The sequence below is a fragment of the Gadus morhua genome, chromosome 11 (genome assembly GCF_902167405.1).
Source record: "Gadus morhua chromosome 11, gadMor3.0, whole genome shotgun sequence".
NCBI classification, from domain to species: Eukaryota; Metazoa; Chordata; class Actinopteri; order Gadiformes; family Gadidae; genus Gadus; species Gadus morhua.
Window position 1 is genome coordinate 8,156,972 of NC_044058.1, and position 6,641 is coordinate 8,163,612.

Genomic DNA, 6,641 nt, shown 5'->3' on the forward strand with positions numbered 1-6,641 from the left:
ACTTATAGGCAAACACAATAAACACAATTGGCAGAAGGAATCGATTGTCAGGTGGGTTTTTTTTGCGCTCCTGCTTTTTCCCCTCTGTTCAGCCCGAGAAATGGAACCCAGACTGCTTTGTTTCTGTTTTGCTCATGTGTTTGAGACCGTTTGACGCATGAAGTGCCGGTCTGGGTTGCTAGCGTAATACCTTTGGGGATGGTGGTTGTCGTGAATCAAATCATCCGAGTGGGAGATCGTCCGCTTTCTACATCGAAAACTATAGAGGGCACATGCAGGACCTAGAACGCTATGTGATACCGTAATTGTTTTGTGGTGTCGATGCTGTTGTCCACCGGGTAACACTATTACAAATCACTACGATTATAATGGCAAATAAGGCCCGGCAAAGAATAATGTTTTTTCCTTGTTAACCATGACACTGTCGAGTCAGTCTGTCGTAACGTTGGCGGACAAACAGTAAATCTTCACGGGTTAGCCTATTGTACTTGCAGGGAAGGTATGGTGGGGAGTGTATTGCAATTTAAATGTGTGTAATCGCCTTGTAAACAAGGCACAACACTAGAGGGTTGTACACGACACCAGCCCTTTTACTGATCGCTCAATGCTGAACCATTCTAGGTTCATCCCCCTCCTCTCCGTCGTCTGATGTTTGATTGTTTTGTTTTGTAAAAAATGACTGCAAACTCATGGACATTAGCCATCCAACATGCACATGACAGAAGTGAATGTGAACACACACACACACACACACACACACACCTCAACAAACTATGAGAAACACTGTCTCTCACACACACACACACACCACAACACACACAAACACACACACACACACACACAGTATATGATACATGTTTCTCACACACACTCAAGTCACACATCCCATCAGACACAAACACACACCCACGCACACAACACTGTCTTTGGTATAGCGTTATTTCCTCTTCTTCAACGATGAAGTCAGGTGAACATACCTGATGAGCTGAATTGTGTAGCTGCTCAAAATGATTTTACCATCGAACAAATAGTTTGTGTTAACTGCAGTCAACAAGCTACTGGGGACCATGTTAGAATATGAATGGATGTCAGGCTGTAGAGATATGAGGACGGGGGGGGGTCAATGCGAGGGGTCTTTCGATACAAAAAAAAAGATTTTTGTTTACTTTTTTTTCCCAATTCATATTTCTATACTAGTGATACATGGATAATTGAAACAATGATGAATATTATTATGATTAAATCGTTATTATTCCTATTGAACTGAAAATGGTGTCTCCCGGTGCATTTTGTTTGTGCTGAAGTGGCCTGCAGGCAGGAGTTAGTGTAAAGGTTTGCTAAAGCTCTTCAGAGAGCCACACATTGTTGCTGAAACCTTAGCAGATTCTCTTCAGTCAAATAACAAGCACTTCCACATTCTACAGTGTCTTATCTGTGCTGTGCAAACAGACGGCTGTGAGAGTGTACATTCTGGTATGTTCTGATAACCAAGCCTATATTTTGAAGTTGGAATATTTTATTAAGCAAAATAATAGAGAATACATTGTTATTTATTTAATAACAGCGAAATAGTTAAAGACAGACCACAGGCCCTAACATTTTTTAGAAAAGTGTAGACTGCCCACACTTTTCTTTTGCATAAATAGCTTCAAGCTTAAACATTTGATTTGCATTTGCTCATCATGTTCCACATCAAAATATGGAAACATGAAAAAAATGTTTGAGAAGCAAATGGATTTGACTACCTACATTTATATCATTGCTTTTATATATCATATCATATGCATAATAACGTATAAACTGCTATCAACATAATTATTATATGTCATTAGCATAAAATCTAAATAAATCTGTGAAATTTAAAAAATCCACTGGTCATCCCAGATAGTCTTGAGAAACACAGAATAACACAAAGCAGTATTTCAAGACATTAAATACAACTCCAAAGTATATTTGTGGTGCAACAAGCTAAGAGGACGTACAATTTAACCATTGATTCTTCATCTTACCATATTACACAAATCAGATTTAATCAAATACTTCCAATAGCGCTTGTACATCACAATGCATCATGGGATTTTTGGTTAGCGACACTCCGAAAATCCCTAGGTTAAATATATACACGATTGTACCTGTAGCTGTTATATATATATAATTATTATTTTTATTATATATTGTATATATTTGTTATTGCAGTGAAAGAGTGGTATCTCAATCTTATTTCTTCTTTGGATGTGCCACTGCAACCTTGGAATACGTGATGTCATCCTCCTCAGCATATTGCTCATTGGATAATAATAGGCTGAGAGAGAGAGAGAGAGAGAGAGAGAGAGAGAGAGAGAGAGAGAGAGAGAGAGAGAGAGAGAGAGAGAGAGAGAGAGAGAGAGAGAGAGAGACACACACACACATGCTTTCTATGTTTCCACCATCATATTGCTATATTTCTGTGTGCGTGGTCTAATAACAACCTTGATATAAATGGGCTATTATCAACTTCACGTTGGTTCCCTCATCATGAGATTTCAAATCATTATTCTTTGGACTAATTACTTCTGACCATTCTGTCGGATATCACGGTTAGTTTTTTGCGGTTAGCTGCTTGTAAAAATAATAATTTCAGCACATACAACAAAAGCATAGTACTGAAGAAATGTCAGCACAGAAAAAAACATGTTTCAGTGTTTCTTACCTTCCCTCATTTAGCTCCAGATGCCCCGGTTATTTCTGCATCGGCTCCGCTTGTATCTGGGCACAAGATGTTTAAGTAAGGCAAGCATTTAAGATAAGGACAAAGGAGAAAATAAACAGCTGTACTCACCACTGGGGACTATGTGGTTGAGAGTTGTTTCCCTAGAAGCACAGCAATGAACAAAGCTGTGGTAAATCATTCATCATTCATCAGCGCCAAAAGGCTACTTCCATTTTCAACAAGTTACTAATCTATAATCGATGAATTATCTATTGTTTATCGTATTATTTTGAAACAGTTAATATCATAGGGGAAGACGGTGAGGCTGCAGGTGTACTGGCCCCCGTCAGCCATCACTACCTCTCGGATGACCGCCGAAAAATCTTTTGCGGAAGAGTTTTTTTAAAGAGAATCTGCCCTTCAGAGGACTGTCGAGATTAGATACAGACATTGATAGATAACTTAGAATTGGTTTCGTTGTGTTTTTGACCACATAACTCTACTGCATCTGTTTCACTTTGTTTTCTCCTGGGTTTGGGAGTTTGCAGGGAAGGATGACGTCAGAGCCAGTGTATCCCAGCAACGTAGGAGGTATGGCGATCTCAACATGAACAAACAACACCAATAATACAATCAAGTAGTTAGAAAGAATTAAGGAAACCATCATAAATAGTGGCCGAATAATGTCCATGGCCAATGATGTCAGTAAAATAAATGAAAATGACAGCTTATGTAGCCTGTAGAAGACTCAGAGAGAGAGAGAACCTGCAAACAGAACCTTCAGTCAGCAGGTGAGTCATAGTTCCTGTTTTAATAATCAATCACACAAAAATAAATATAATTTGCGTGTCACCAAAGGCTTGTTAAGCCCTTTGAGACTATATATATATATATATATATATATATGTATCTTAATCCAAATAAAGATTACTGATATATAAAATATCTTACAACTAGATGTACCATATCTTAGTACGCTAATAAACAAGCTGATAGAATAAAGAAGTTCACGTCTTGAACATACTCAAATCACATCAACGTAATTTTAAAACATTTTTCACATACAATGTGACTTACCTTGAACTACAAGTAGAGTGTTTCCCCTAATATTATGACTGGGGAAGACGGTCGGGCTGCAGGTGTACTGCCCCCGTCAGCCATCACTACCTTTCGGATGACCGCTGAAATATCATGATCTGAAGAGCTTTTTAAAGAGAATCTGCCCTTCAGAGGGCTTTCGGGAATAAATACATCCGATGTTGGTCGATAAATGAATTGGATTTGAAATGTTTTTGTCAACAGAATCCCAATGCATCTAGGTGACTTTGTTTATTTCTGGGTTTCAGAGTTTGCAGGGAAGGATAACATCACAGCCAGTGTAGGATGAATGACGATCTCTTGCGCGAACTGGAGGGCTAAACTGGAGGGCTAAACAACATGAACAAACAACACCAATAATGAATACATTCAAATAGAAATACCGGTACAAATATAATACAAATGAAGCAGGCTAAAGGCCTAGATACAAGTATGCAATAAATACAATAGATACAATTATGTAATAAATATAATAAAATATAACTGCAAGCGAGGATTAACCGTGTCCGAGCAAAATGAAAAGTCAAAAACATACTAATGGAAGATATATTAATATGACAAATTCATGACGGAAAGATGTTGCCCTTAATGTCATACTCTTTCAGGTGAGTGGGCTGCATAGCAATGGCCGAATGTCATGTTCAGTTTGCTCATAATTATCCCACTAAAGCGTCATTGACGTGCTAAAAATGTCTATGGAAATTAAACAATTGTAATCAAGAACACAAACGGAAGAAATATAAAATATGACAGAGTGAATTATAACGAAGAAGTTCCCCTTAACGCCTGTCCTTGCAGTCGGAATCTTGGAAACTAATAAGCCAGAATGTTGTTTGCCTCATGAATTTCAGGTGCTGTTTAATGTTGTGTTTCTTTAATGAGTGGCACTGACAGAATGTCATATTCAGTTTGTTCATAATGCTCTAATAGGCATTCAAACTCTCAACTTAAGGAACACCAGTACCAGTAATTATCCCGTTGAGCCACTGACATTCCTGAACTGCAAAAAGCCTCATTCACATGGAGAAAATGTCTATTAATAAGCACAAGAAAACTCCAAGCACACATTTCCCAGGTGAATCAAGGGCTTTCTTAAAAGAAAGCAGATCTGAAAATTTGCACTGTCAATGGTATCCACCCAATGATAGTCGTATGGTAGTTATACAATAACAAACTGGTCCTATAAAAAAAAATGGGCTGAGACTGTGGACATTTGACTTTTCTATGGAATTGTGGGCAAAATGAAAAAGTGAAATTTTGAGTCCAGGTCGTAAGGAGCAATAAGGCTAGTTCATACTTTTTTTAAATAGCGCCACCTTTGGGTGCAGTACCACAATTAAGGTTTATGGGTAGTGGGGGCTATTGGTATCTGCCTAATGATAGTCGTATGTTTGGCTTTTCTATGAAATTGTGGGAAAAGTTAACATTTTTAGGACAAAAGAGCAGGGCCATAATGATGCATCTGATTCAAGTGATGAATATGATGAAATAATTTGAGCACTACCTTTGGGTGCAGTACCACAAGTTTGGATTTATAGGTAGTAGGTGTTATTGATAACCATACTTGAAAATTTCAAGAGTTTTCTAGTGACGGTATAGCCTGCAGTATGACTTTTACAGAATTTGGGGCCAAAAAATGAATGGTTCAGAAACAAAAGGGGCAAGAAGCTTTGCTGCTCGGACCCCTAATGAGTTTGATGTTGACTGAAGTAGATACATTTGGAATGTATCGTAGTGATCAACTGGTTTGTAGTAAATAGAAAAACAAGAACACTAGATCAAATCCAATCTTGCTAATAAATTGGTCTACATTACAATGAGAAAAAAATGGTTGAATATTGGTCCACCTGTTGACCACAGAATGTAAGATTTTTACATATTTGACAATCATTACATTAACATGGTAGACTGAATACATAAAAGAGAGGAAGAGGAATATGTGTTAGTTCAAAAACGGTTCATTTTAGAGTAAAGCACCATCATCAAAAGTCCAATATGTAAAATGACTACATTTGTGACACCATTTATTATGAAGTGAAAAGTATGAGTTAGTTTGGAGCTAGTCTACTCTCCTGTGGGTAGAATTAAGAAAACCAAGACAAAAAGTCGCCAGCAACTCTCCATGGCCAATAACGTTGTAAAATAATTTGTAGAATGAATGATAATGCAATAATACTAATTAGTTTTGGTCAGTTTATGACAGCTTATAGCCTAGAGAGGAAGAAGACACAGACACATGTAGAATGTGTCTAAAGTCAGTCGGTGAGTTCCTATTTAATAATCAGTCACCGCAAACAGCCTACACAAAAGTAACCAAAAGCTTAGACAGCCATTGTCATCAATCACGATCATGTAATTTATTACAAATAAATATTTAAAATATGTAAAATAGCTTACAACTCGAGAGACCATCCTCGATAGGAAAGATATCATGCATGTATGTGTTCTTGTAATAATTCATTCATTCAACAGGAAGTTGAGAGAGGCCTCTCGCAAGGTTATGAATACACAACCAGTAGTAGTTTAGGGAGAGAGCATATATATACGGCTAGAGTACAGGCGCCAAATGTTTAATTTGGGGCCTGTACTCTAGCCGTACAGAAATCATTTCACAATGCATCATGAAATGTGTATTTAGTGAAAGGAATTTCACTAAATTCATCAAAAGTCACTGGAAAGAGATAGGAATATGGCCATTAGACCTATCCACCATTGGGAACTGTGGGATCGCTCTTTGAATATTTTGAATATCTGCAAAAAGGGGGGCCACATAGCATCGTAACCCTACCCCAACCCTAAGAGGCAGATCCCAAGCCCCCTTGGGGTCTGAGATGGCCAAGGTTCGGTGTGTGGG

General features: G+C 37.9%; 1 long non-coding RNA gene across 1 annotated transcript; it reads right to left on the minus strand.

The window, feature by feature from the left end:
* Positions 1 to 1,935: 1,935 nt before the first annotated feature.
* On the minus strand, positions 1,936 to 2,984 carry LOC115554771 (uncharacterized). The gene is made up of 2 exons (XR_003978656.1): positions 2,819 to 2,984; positions 1,936 to 2,745 (listed from the first exon to the last, which is right to left on the minus strand). It is a non-coding gene; the product is annotated as an uncharacterized LOC115554771 (long non-coding RNA).
* Positions 2,985 to 6,641: the final 3,657 nt, after the last annotated feature.